Genomic DNA, 14,538 nt, shown 5'->3' with positions numbered 1-14,538 from the left:
ATGTCTCTCTTCATACTACTCTCTGCAGTTGTCTCTCTACATACTACTCTCTACTGTTGTCTCTCTACATACTACTCTCTACCATTGTCTCTCTACATAGTACTCTACCATTGTCTCTCTACATACTACTCTACTGTTGTCTCTCTACATACTACTCTCTACCGTTGTCTCTCTACATACTACTCTACAGTTGTCTCTCTTCATACTACTCTCTCCTGTTGTCTCTCTACATACTACTCTCTACTGTTGTCTCTCTACATACTACTCTCTACCGTTGTCTCTCTACATAGTACTCTACCATTGTCTCTCTACATACTACTCTCTACTGTTGTCTCTCTACATACTACTCTCTACCGTTGTCTCTCTACATACTACTCTCTACCGTTGTCTCTCTTCATACTACACTCTACTGTTGTCTCTCTACATACTACTCTACTGTTGTCTCTCTTACATACTACTCTCTACCGTTGTCTCTCTACAAACTACTCTCTACCGTTGTCTCTCTACATACTACTCTCTACCGTTGTCTCTCTACATACTACTCTCTACCGTTGTCTCTCTGCATACAACTCTCTACTGTTGTCTCTCTACATATAACTCTCTACTGTTGTCTCTCTACATACTACTCTCTACTGTTGTCTCTCTACATACTACGCTCTACTGTTGTCTCTCTACATATTACTCTACTGATGTCTCTCTACATACTACTCTCTACTGTTGTCTCTCTTCATACTACTCTCTACTGTTGTCTCTCTACATACTACTCTACTGATGTCTCTCTTCATACTACTCTCTACCGTTGTCTCTCTACATTCTACTCTCTACCGTTGTCTCTACATACTACTCTCTACTGTTGTCTCTCTACTGTTGTCTCTCTACATACTACTCTACTGATGTCTCTCTTCATACTACTCTCTACCGTTGTCTCTCTACATACTACTCTACTGTTGTCTCTCTACATACTACTCTCTACCGTTGTCTCTCTACATACTACTCTCTACCGTTGTCTACATACTACTCTTTACCGTTCTCTCTCTACATACTACTCTCTACTGTTGTCTCTCTTCATACTACTCTCTACTGTTGTCTCTCTACATACTACTCTACTGATGTCTCTCTTCATACTACTCTACTGTTGTCTCTCTACATACTACTCTCTACTGTTGTCTCTCTACATACTACTCTCTACCGTTGTCTCTCTACATACTACTCTCTACCGTTGTCTCTCTTCATACTACACTCTACTGTTGTCTCTCTACTGTTGTCTCTCTTCATACTACTCTACTGTTGTCTCTCTACATACCACTCTCTACCGGTGTCTCTCTACATACTACTCTCTACTGATGTCTCTATACATACTACTCTCTACTGATGTCTCTATACATACTACTCTCTACTGTTGTCTCTCTACATACTACTCTTTACTGATGTCTTTCTTCATACTGCATCATCTTAGAGCGCCGCGGTCGAGCTGCTGCTCTGCCCGGTGCATTCCATACAGACGCTAAAGGTGGATTTTTGCATCGGTATCTGACGCTGAGACGACGTTCCACTTCCGGGATTGTTCTGGTGACGCCGGAAATTCCGCCGGATGTCCCTCATTTCGCCCGGATGTCCGTCCCCTTCCTCTGTCTCTGTGTTGGCGTTCTAACCTCTGGTGGATTTGTGAGGACTATGGTTAACTGCTCCTCAGATCTCTGCAGGGTAAATCCAGACAGCTAGCTAGACTATCTGTCCAATCTGAGTTTTCTGTTGCACGACTAAAACTACTTTTGAACGTCCACATGTTCCACCAAAACAAGTTCCTTCCTGAGACTATTTAGCAGAGGCACCGTGGCTCCGTCCGGCGCCCAAGACGATTGCGATTGGTTTTAAGAAATGCCAATAATAATTAGTCTGGCTATGACCAGACCAAGCTCAATCTTTTAAGATTGAACATTAGTCTGGGGAGTCTGCTCTAGAGCTGTAATCGGGCCTTAAAAGTTAGGCCCGAAAAGGACCGAGCCTGACAAGTACATTTTGATTGGCAGCTTTTTAAAAGCCTGAACCCGTTTACAGCCCGACTGTACAAAAGGCCGTCTATCAGTAGTGATTAGAGTGCATGTCGGAGAATAGCGCGGACACACGCTTCACGTACCACTTGGCTGGAAAAGGGAGATAAAGAAAAAAGAGACTGTGCCGCACGCACACAGCTCTTTTGTCTTTCATCAAGAATGAGTCATTTATACATTTTTTAACATCATTTATTCATGACTAACGTAGGCTATAGGCCACTTGGAAGTTGGAACAAAGAAATAAAATAAGTCCTCCAGAGGCCAGCCTCCGTTTCACCTCCTCAGTATCATTTACACGCTAATCGAAACGCATCACCTGACATCACTTATTTACCACGCAACCCGGAGCGCAAGCCCGAGCCCGGCCCGAGTAAAATGATAGAAATTAATACCAAACACGACCGAACCTGTTGGGTTCAGCAAAGATCTTCAGCTCTAGTCTGCTCTGTATTTTCTACTGCACAAGTGGCGGAATCAACGGGCATAGATCAAATTACCGAGGACCCTCTCGAAAATGAGATGACACATCTCAAGAGGTATTCCTCGTAAAATAAATAAAAAAAATAAAATGACTATGTATGCAATTTGATAGTCCTTCAACCAATCAGACCAACGATCCGGGTGACGTAGCAGCGACAGCGGCATCAACGGTTGCTGCGCTTCGGTGGCCGCCATGTTGAATGTAAACAAAAAGCTGCTTCTCTGTCGTCATCGTGTTAAACCCGCCAATAGCGCGCCAGGTGGATAAGCCAGTTTGTGATTGGTCCCCGCAAAATTGTAACGGAAGCAGGATAGATAAACGTACAGGTTTCCAGCCTGAGCTGCAGGGAGGAATCAAATCGGTGGCAGATTGGGCTGGGATTACCCAGTCTAGATAATAATACTTTGTTGCCTCAAATGTCTACATCAGGGGTATCAAACTTAATTTCACTAAGAGCCGGATAATGGGAATCACATCAAGGGCCAGACATGTTAAGTACAATATACTGTATCTAATGGAAAAAGTCAAATCTCTTTGACTGTATTACTGCATGTCTCATATAGCTTTCTCACTTACAGTTTGGTCGACATAAAGCCCTAAAAAAACTCATCAAAAAAGTTCCTCAGCCGTAATAGAATTAGCAAATCAGCAAAACAATGATTACATTTTATAAAAGCAGCTATACAACACCGCCGACTCCCAGCAACCTGTTTCACAACCTGAATATGAAAACTCTCTGCTTCTGGGGGAATTTCTGAGTCTAGAACTTGGCAAACCGGACAAAATTCTGCTCTAAACGGAGTTTAAAAAAACACGTCTTTTTGTTTTTTTGAGTATGACACGTGTGCCTTAAACCGGGCTATCATACAGGATTGATTATTGAGTCTCTTCAGGTGGATTTCATATTAGAACATGTAACAACGTGATACATTTTTTCCTGTTTTGGACATGAATATATTGTCATCCCGACACACTCCAGCTTCCTCCCTCGATGTTGTACATTTCCATATGTACGTTCAGCTCAACGTTCATTGACGGCGGGGCGGCAGTGTAACGTTTGCTGTTTAAAGCAGATATTTGCATTTTGCTCGACAAAACTTCAGAGAAACTTTGCAGAGCTCTTTGTCATCCGTGGCCCAATTAGCAAACAAATTCCACAGCAAACAAAAAAAATCTATGTTCTTGTAGGTCTACATGGTTTTTGCTTCTGGTCAACGGGAACAAACTCTGGTGTCAAAGTTCACCGAAACTCGATCTCCATCTCTCCTCTAACATCTGAGCTGAACTTTTTGGACGCAGTCAGCTGCTTTCGGCCGACACCTTGTCTTTCTGATGCACCTTGACAAGACGACAGACAAACCGAGGCTGACAGAGGTTATCTGTGTCAGACAGAGAGACAGCTGCAGCATGTGTGTGTATGTGCTATATTTGGCTGAGTTTGTGTGTACTACGAGTGTGTTTATTTTTGTGTGTGTGTGTGTGTACTATGAGTGTTAATCTTTAATTTGTGTGAGTTAAAGTGTGTATCTATATACTTTTCCTCTGTGTGTGTGTGCTGTATTTGGTTGTGTTAGTGTGTACTTTTGTAGTAACAAGTGTTTATTTGTGTGAGTTTAAGTTGGAATCTATACACGTTTCCTCTGTGTGTGTGTGTGTGTGTGAGAGTGTGAGTCTGTGTGTGTCTATTTCCAGCTCGTCTTCACTCTGATCTGTGTCGCAAAATGACAAGGTAACGCAACTTGGGGGGTCAGCTGTGTTACAGGAACGCTTCCACAGATCGGGGAAGAGAAAATCAATCCTGCCTGACAGTGTCTTCAGGATACTCAGACCTGACTGGACCATGACAAGCGCAAGCGCAAGTGCACACACACACACACACACACACACACACACACACACACACAGAGGAAAAGTGGATAAATACACACTTAAACTCACACAAATAAACACTTTTACTACACGCTCGCACACACAAAAGAACAGAAATTTGAAAAGGCGTCAAAAACATTTAAAAAAGTATGTAGCTGTAAAAAAAAGCAACAGAAGCGTTGAAAACATTTTGAAAAATTCCTGCTAAAAATGCTTTAACAAGCCACAAAAAAACGTCCTAAAAAAGAAATCAGGCCATATTATTTACTTAAAATATAAAATGGAAATGTTCCCATTCTTGAACTTATTACTTGTCCTGAAGAATTCAGAGTACAAAGTGCCTGCTATATATTTCCAGAACAATATGTGCTAATTTGCCTAAATGTCCTGAAGTGTGAACATTGGATTCATGTTTAATTTTGTTGACATATTAAAGTCAAAGGTTTTTTGGTTATCTTTTTTTATCACTGCATAAATCAGAAAATACTGTCAACAGCCATAAAAAAAAATACATTTTTGTTTTTATGAATAAAACGTGGTATAAATCAGGCTGTGAATGATGTCTGAACAACGCTCTGTGTAAAAAACGTCAGAATATAGTGAGGAATGAAAGTGGAAAGTTTGGTGGAGATTTTGGGCTCAGAGTCTGAGAACAAAACCTTTAAAGACACGGACTGTAAAACTCAGACATTTTGATGAACAGAGTCAACATTTAGCTAACAGATCTCACCATCTGACATTAGGATCTTACAGACACAAATAGACAAAGTGTTGTCAAATAAATGTTTTCTTTGCAGTAGTCGGAAAGGCTTTTTATGCTTTCAACTCTTTTTACACTTTTCTTTTATGCTTTCAAAGCCTTCTCTTTTAAACCTTTTTTCCACGCTTCCGCCTTCTTTTTTTAATACACTTTTTTGACACTTTCAATGTTTTTTATAAATGCTTTTATGTGCTTTTTTCCCCCCAGTAGTCGGAAAGAAATGAAATAACCCCAAATCTATAAATCGACCAGTGCATGCAGTGTCTAGCCTTCATTTGTCAGCACTTTTCCAACACCACTGACTTAAAGACATGCAGGAAAGTGGGATTTAAAACAGCAAAATCCTGCATTAAACAGGGCTCAAAGTTAATAAATGGGATTTCTTGTTTTGATGCTATGCGGAAATGTTGTGAAATGAACATTTGTAACTTCCTGTCAGCAGCCAGCAGAGGGCAGAACAGCACCAGGAAACACACGAACCCATCTCAACCAGCAGCTTCATCCACCAAACGCACACGCACAGAGACAGACAGACAGACAGACAGACACAGACACACACAGACACACACAGACACACACACACACACACACACACACACACACACACACACAGACCTTTATCCCCGACCAAATGTCAGTTTATTCAAAAGTCATATTTAACGAGTGAAGAGAATCCTTTGACAGAACATTTTGCACCTAACACCAGAAAAAACAGGTGAAGAATATGGAATTATTTTGTGTCTTTAAGTCCAAACAAAACTGTTCAAGTATCAAACAAAAATCACTAACTGAAGCAAAATAAATTGTCATTTCAAAAGGAAAAACATAACACTGGCAAACAGGACTTAAAGAGACAAAAATAATTCCCCAGAAGGAAATTAAAATCAGAAGACCACGTAAGTGGCAATATTGTGGCAATAAAACCTTTTTCTGATTCTGATGGATACGTTTCTCATGTCACGCCGTGGTCTTAAAAAGGTGTTTTGCGGCTAAATCAAACAAATGTTTAATATTCTCCCCCAGGAAAAAAAATCTATGTGAATTTATTCTTAAAAAGCAAATGATAGGTTCTGGCTGTTCTTTTAAACTGCGGCGTTCTGATTTGATAAAAAAAATAAATGATGAAACAGATTGTTTAATTTAACAACAAACAAAGAGTCTAGTCTGAGTAAAAGTCTTTTTAAACCCTGTATTGATTCATGTAAAACATTTGAATAAATGATTCCAGAGTCATTTATAAATAAACAAAGCTTATTGTCAAATTATTTTAAAAGGCCATTAAATTTCTTTGCAAAAACATAAAAAAATATAGTTCCTGTCGACACTTCTGAAATAATCATTGGGCATTTTATTAAAAGAAAGTAACAAAAAGATCATACACAATTTGGCCAAAGGGTTTGTAGACACCCTTCTTACATATCTTTCCCCTTTTGCGGTTTCAACATGACAATGACTACGTTTACATATATATTACACAATATTCTGGTTTTTGCCCTTATTCCGAAAAAGACAATATTCTGACTAAGCATGGATTGTGCAAAACAGGATTCTTTTCTACCAGCGGTGGAGGACTTTCATTCCTTCAACCAGCTTCTTCAAAAGGTCGGCTCATAAATAACAACCTGTTAATATCGGAGTCTTTAATAATGTTTAAAAGTAGCTGTGTGTTCTCCTTCTTATCAGGTCCGCAGCCTTGCAAACTGCCGGTCGGTTGGTTTGTGTACAGTAACCATAGTAACGCACAGAGCTGACCGTAAGCCTTAAACAGGCAAGAGGCCTTAAACTGGGTGTGAACTGCGGTAAAAATCCTGATCCCGAATGCGCTGTATACATGTCCAAAGAATGCCTCTAAAACCTGAATAACACCAGAATATCACACGTCTTAATCGGAGAAATGCTATATTCAGAAAAAAGGCTATTCTGAATATCCAACTGGAATATGTGGCCTGTATCAAATTCGGAATATTGTCATATTCAGAATAATATTGGTGTGCATGTAAACATACTCAGAGTCTCCCAGTTTGAGATGATTTAAGACCTAGAACACGGACGGAAGCCTCCGTCTAAAACGCTGCCATTTCCACCAGCTAGCTGACAGTTTGTGACATAGAAATAAAATGGATTATGGGGCATTTTATTTCAAAATTTTGCCAACACATTGTGAGAATGTAAGAATTTAGAAATAATAAGCATCACAAACTGTCAGGTGCCTTTGGCGTTTGTTACTGACACAAAAAGACTCCTTTTGCGTCATATTTACACACTCTAGGTCGGGACTCTTGGCGCTAATGGGGGGGGGGATTCAGACCGCTGAAACTTTTCTCCTCAACATTCGTCTTGTCGTGAATCTTTGATTTGAACTGGGCTTTAGTCTTGTTTGCTGGTACAGGTCATTTATGATCATCAGATGGAAAAAGTAAACAGTTTCCGAAACATTTAAAAGTTCCCTGTAGCTCCTTTAAAGGATGTGAATATGACACTATCTGATTTTTTTTTTCAAACGTCTGTTTATTGGTTCAAGGACACTGAGGCACTATTGGTAGTTCAGAGAGCAAACATACTACATACAAAATTCTACAAAAGTTTTACATATTACATACACGGACACGAACATAATAGGTCCTGTACGACAGGTAATCAGATTAGATAATGCCCTTTTGATGTATACCCTCCTGTTTTTACCTCTTATGAGTTTCTCCTAATGTCAGCAATTGATTTTTACAAAGCTGCTCCACATACTTATTGACATCACACCTCAGATAGTTATCATGGCTAAGAGCCAAGGGGGTATTTATTTATTGCCTATAGCTTCTACTATATCAATGAAGGGTTGCCATGTCTTACAAAATGTGTCAACAGAACCACGCAATGTACAGAGTAGATCTGAGTTTTTCCAGTTTTACGTGCTGCATATCGTCTTTGATCATCATAGTGAAAGTGGGAAGTTGTGCCTGTTTCCAGTTCAACAGAATGTATCTGCGCGCTAAAAGGTTAATGAATCTTGCTAACGAGAGGAGGGGTCCTGTAAGAGGACTGTCCTCTCCCGGTACTCCGAACACTGGGTCGGGTTTAACGGCGTGTCCCAGAATATCAGACAAAGAAATATTGAGTCTCATCAACTAGATAACTTACTCTCTTATATTTAATAAAAGCCATGATCAACTCTCTGGCTGGTCGGTGAGCCTCCACATATGCATCTGTTGTGTAATCATAATTTATTGGCCTTTGTATGGATGTATCTATTCATCATTACTCAGTGATTTGGATTTATCGCCAGCACTCGACAGAGCCCCAAATATCTCCAACACTTTCTGAATCTTTTTGTTCTTGATCTAACATCCCCTGTTTTTTTCTGTGTACGTCACTTGTTGCTCTATGCACTTTAATGTACATTTAATGCACTTGTTATTAAATGGGAGACAACGCGTGTTGCTTTAAAACTGCAACACGCGGCCACGTTTTGTGATACGAAACCATCAAAAACATGGTCTTATAACAAAGGTTTAGGCGCCGTTCTGCTACTCTCAACAGAAACCCTGTGAGCAGTCGTTTTACTGTTTGACCTTCGATGATTTAGTTTATGAAATGCTTTCACAGTCCAGCTGAGAGAAACAAAGCTGTATTGCATATTTCCTGAAGTCAACATATTCAGAGTTCTAATGTTTTCATCCAGAAACAGACACTGGGTATTTTGACTTTCCTTCCCTTTACATATTCCTTCACTTTCCTCACAGAACAAACCTGACAGACAAGGGGACACACGCTCGTTGTTCATCCCCCGTTTTAATTGCCGAAGTGTCGATCCTGCAGCTTTGTTTGGCATTTCTGCATTTGTAATAAAAACTACTTTTCTTTTCACCCCTCTGAGCTCTAAATATCCAGCTCTTAGTTTCAGTTTCTGGCTCCGACAACTTTGTTTCCATTTCTCATTCTCTGGCATAATTACGGCTTTATAGTATTCTCCACTGCTCGGGCATGCTGTAGATATTTCTCTCTCCCCCGCCCCCCCTTTCTTTTTTGTGTGTCTTTTTTGGTTTGGCTCTCATTAATAATTCACAGAGAGAGAATGGGAAATTTTAGTGCAATTTGCAGCTGCTGAATCTGAATCCCAGTTATTGTTTCGCAGGGTGTTGCACACAGAGAGAAAAAGCTCGGACGCAGGCTTTGTAGTCCTGAATGTAATTTGACTGTGTCTCTCTGACAGGCCACACATCATTAATATGGGGGGGGGGGAAGGGGGGGTTGGGATCCAGCCAGTCAAACACACTGTCCTCATCTGTCGCTCCGAACCCCCCGACGCTCTGTGTTTTCTTAATGCTTTTAGATGCTGTGTGTTCATATTTATGCCTCATGACTATCTATGCTTTATTCCGTTTGTTTGCATTCAACCAGGCAGCTGCTGAATTATTCAGAGCAGGCCGAGCGAGCTTCCAGAAGATGACAAAAGACGACGGGAAACTTTTAGTTGCTTTTGTTTCAGAATGCAAGACCAGACGTTAGTGGTTGAAGGGTAACTTCCTATTTTTCTTATGTTTTTGTGTTTTGCACACTTAACTGTATTCTTATCTTTCATTTTGACAGCTTATAACCTTTTTGCAACCATTTTCTTCCTTGAATGATTGAAAACATTTAGATCCCAGCGCAAGATTTTTTTTTACAATTGAAGACAATTTGGCTTCTTTTCTTTCATCTTTTGCATAAAAAAGTAATGAACCAATTCAATTCCTCCATCTTTCCAACCAAAAAAACTCTTTGTATGTACGTGCAGGACCGTGTGTGTTTGTGAAGGCACCAAGAACCAAGAGAAGAGTCCAGGGGCATCAGGCCTTGGGGGAAAAAAAGAAAAAGATAAGAAATCAAAACCTCTCTTTTTCCTTCTTTCTCTCCTGGCCTATTTTGCGCAGAGTATCTCATAACCGGGGAGTTTAGGGCTGTTTAATGCTAGGTGACACGGCAGTGTCCTGCAGTCTTTTCTTTCCTAATCCCTGGCATCTTCGGTAAAAGATCTCTCGCAAGAACCGCCGCTCGTTTCTGGCATCCAGCCGCCGGAGGGAAGGGGAGATTGTCAGGGCGCATTTCTTCTCTGCTCGCCAGCCATTCCTCAGGAGGGTTGTGTGTGTGTGTGTGTGTATGTGTGTGTGTGTGTGAGAGAGAGAGACCGAGAGAGAGAGAGAGAGAGAGAGAGGGGGAGAGAGAGAGAGAGAGAGTCAGAGAGAGAGAGAGAGAGAGCGCGTGAGTGAGTGAGTGAGTGAGTGAGTGAGTGAGTGAGTGTGTGTGTGTGTGTGTGTGTGTGTGTGTGTGTGTGTGTGTATGATAGAGTGCAGGGTTTCCCCTACCATTATAATATTTTAGGTGCAGCACCCGAGCTGTTTTTGGGCAACACCTAAGCCATCCATCCATCCATCCATCTTCATCCGCTTATCCGGGGTCGGGTCGCGGGGGTAGCAGCTCCAGCAGGGGACCCCAAACTTCCCTTTCCCGGGCCACATTAACCAGCTCCGACTGGGGGATCCCGAGGCGTTCCCAGGCCAGGTTAGAGATATAATCCCTCCACCTAGTCCTGGGTCTCCCCCGAGGCCTCCTCCCAGCTGGACGTGCCTGGAACACCTCCCTAGGGAGGCGCCCAGGGGGCATCCTTACCAGATGCCCGAACCACCTCAACTGGCTCCTTTCGACGCAAAGGAGCAGCGGCTCTACTCCGAGCTCCTCACGGATAACTGAGCTTCTCACCCTATCTCTAAGGGAGACGCCAGCTACCCTCCTGAGGAAACCCATTTCGGCCGCTTGTACCCTGGATCTTGTTCTTTCGGTCATGACCCAGCCTTCATGACCATAGGTGAGGGTAGGAACAAAAACTGACCGGTAGATTGAGAGCTTTGCCTTCTGGCTCAGCTCTGTTTTCGTCACAACGGTGCGATAAATTGAATGTAATACCGCACCCGCTGTGCCGTTTCTCCGACCAATCTCCCGCTCCATTGTCCCCTCACTCGCGAACAAGACCCCAAGGTACTTGAACTCCTTCACTTGGGGTAAGGACTCATTCCCTACCTGGAGAAGGCACTCCATCGGTTTCCTGCTGAGAACCATGGCCTCCGATTTAGAGGTGCTGATCCTCATCCCAGCCGCTTCACACTCGGCTGCGAACCGATCCAGTGAGTGCTGAAGGTCACAGGCCGATGATGCCATCAGGACCACATCATCTGCAAAAAGCAGCGATGAGATCCCCAGCCCACCGAACTGCAACCCCTCTCCACCCCGACTACGCCTCGATATCCTGTCCATAAATACTACAAACAGGATTGGTGACAAAGCGCAGCCCTGGCGGAGGCCAACTCTCACCTGAAACGAGTCCGACTTATTGCCGAGAACCCGGACACAGCTCTCGCTTTGGTCATACAGAGATTGGATGGCCCTGAGAAGGGACCCCCTCACCCCGTACTCCCGCAGCACCTCCCACAGTATCTCCCGGGGCACCCGGTCATACGCCTTCTCCAGATCCACAAAACACATGTAGACTGGTTGGGCATACTCCCAGGCTCCCTCCAGGATCCTTGCGAGAGTAAAGATCTGGTCCGTTGTTCCACGACCAGGGACGGAATCCGCATTGTTCCTCTTCAACCTGAGATTCGACTATCGACCGAACCCTCCTTTCCAGCACCTTGGAGTAGACTTTACCGGGGAGGCTGAGAAGTGTGATACCCCTGTAATTGGCACACACCCTCTGGTCCCCCCTTTTTAAAAAGGGGAACCACCACCCCGGTCTGCCACTCCTTAGGCACCGTCCCAGACTTCCACGCAATGTTGAAGAGGCGTGTCAACCAAGACAACCCCTCCACACCCAGAGCTTTAAGCATTTCTGGACGGATCTCATCAATTCCTGGGGCTTTGCCACTGTGGAGTTGTTTAACTACCTCAGCAACCTCCACCAGGGAAATTGATGCCAATCCCCCCTCATCCTCCAGCTCTGCCTCTACCATAGAGGGTGTATTAGTCGGATTTAGGAGTTCCTCAAAGTGCTCCTTCCACCGCCCTATTACCTCCTCAGTTGAGGTCAACAGCGTCCCATCCTTACTGTACACAGCTTGGATGGTTCTTCGCTTCCCCCTCCTGAGGTGGCGAACGGTTTTCCAGAAGTACCTTGGTGCCGACTGAAAGTCCTTCTCCATGTCTTCTCCAAACTTCTCCCACACACGCTGCTTTGCCTCTTTCACGGCAGAGGCTGTAGCCCTTCGGGCCCTTCGGTACCTTGCAACTGCCTCCGGAGTCGTCTGGGATAACATATCCCGGAAAGACTCCTCCTTCAGTCGGACGGCTTCCCTGACCACCGGTGTCCACCACGGTGTTCGTGGGTTACCGCCCCTTGAGGCACCTAAGACCACAGCTCCTCACCGCAGCTTCAGCAATGGAAACTTTGAACATTGTCCACTCGGGTTCAATGTCCCCAGCCTCCACAGGGATGCACGAAAAGCTCCGCCGGAGGTGTGAGTTGAAAGTCTGTCGGACAGGGGCCTCCTCCAGACGTTCCCAATTTACCCGCACTACCCGTTTGGGCTTACCAGGTCTGTCCAGAGTCTTCCCCCACCCCCTGACCCAACTCACCACCTGATGGTGATCACGGTTGACAGCTCCGCCCCTCTCTTCACCTGAGTGTCCAAAACATATGGCCTCAGATCAGATGAAACGATTATAAAATCGATCATTGACTTTTGGCCTAGGGTGCTCTGGTACCAAGTACACTTATGAGCATCCCTATGTTCGAACATGGTGTTCGTTATAGACAATCCATGACTAGCACAGAAGTCCAACAACAAACAACCACTCTGGTTTAGATCAGGGAGGCCGTTCCTCCCAATCACGCCTCTCCATGTGTCTCCATCATTACCCACGTGCGCGTTGAAGTCCCCCAGCAGAACTATGGAGTCCCCGACTGGAGCCCCATGCAGGACTCCACTCAAGGTCTCCAAGAAGGCCGAATACTCTGAACTCTTGTTTGGTGCATATGCACAAACAACAGTCAGAGTTTTTCCCCCCACAACCCGCAGGCGTAGGGAGGCGACCCTCTCGTCCACCGGGTTAAACTCCAACGTAGCGGCGCTCAGCCGGGGGCTTGTGAGTATCCCCACACCCGCCCGGCGCCTCACACCCTGGGCAACTCCGGAGAAGAAAAGAGTCCAACCCCTATCCAGGAGTATGGTTCCAGAACCAAGACTGTGCGTAGAGGTAAGCCCCACCAGATCTAACCGGTAGCGCTCCACCTCCCGCACAAGTTCCGGCTCATTCCCCCACAGAGAGGTGACATTCCACGTCCCCAGAGCCAGCCTCTGCTGCCCGGGTCTGGTCCGTCGAGGCCCCTGACCTTCACTGCCACCCATGTGGCAGCGCACCCGACCCCAGTGGTTCCTCCCACAGGTGGTGGGCCCATGGGATGGAGGGATGTCCGCCACGTAGCTTTTTCGGGCTGTGCCAGACGCTCGCTGACGAGCCCTCCATCTGGGCCTGGCTCCAGACGGGGGCCCCAGGCTTCCTCCGGGCAGGGTCACTTCATCCCTTCCTCGATTTTTCATAGGATTTTTGAACCACCTAAGCCAAATGAATGTAAAATCAATGTGAGCATCAAAACTAACTAAAACTCTTTTCTCTGATCTAATAGTTGTAGTCGGTCCTAAGAGGACTTCAGGCTTTTTAAGTGTTATCTGCTCTAGCTTTTTACAACGTTTTAGACACAGATGTGGTGATAATGCTCCAAAATGATGTCAAATTGCTTTCTTCTTAAAATTAATAAAAACTTTTCTTGAGGGCTGCACCCTAAACAAGGCAGAGGCCAAATTATGTTTTGTTTCAGGTTTATTTGGGGACAATGCACACTAATAATACATGAAAGTCAAAATGTGCCAGAATTAGCCTGGAGGCTATTTTACATCTGCTGTCCCAGGACTCGAAGTATCACCCTAAAAAGATATGAAACAATTAATAAAACTTTATCCTTTACTTTATCCTGAGTGTTAGATAAGACTCATATATATATCTCACAATACTGCACAAGTGCAACTTACATCTTTATAAATACTATTGAAGTAGGTTGAACATTTTTATTCACCACTTGTATTTACGTTTGTACATTTTCATTTTTCAATAGTTTCTCTTGTATGCTATCCTTTTTATTATTTCTTGTATATTCTGTGTGTATAATGTGTGCCTTATATTTTTGCTGCTGTAGCAGTAAATCCAAACACACACACACACACACACACACACACACACACACACACACACACACACACACACACACACACACACACAGCAAACAAGGCACAATAGCATAGACATACACTTTGAAAATATGTGCACTCTAAGTCTTTTATAAAGCTATGGAA

The sequence above is a fragment of the Sander vitreus genome, chromosome 24 (assembly GCF_031162955.1).
Source record: "Sander vitreus isolate 19-12246 chromosome 24, sanVit1, whole genome shotgun sequence".
NCBI lineage: Eukaryota > Metazoa > Chordata > Actinopteri > Perciformes > Percidae > Sander > Sander vitreus.
This window is presented reverse-complemented; position numbering follows the sequence as displayed.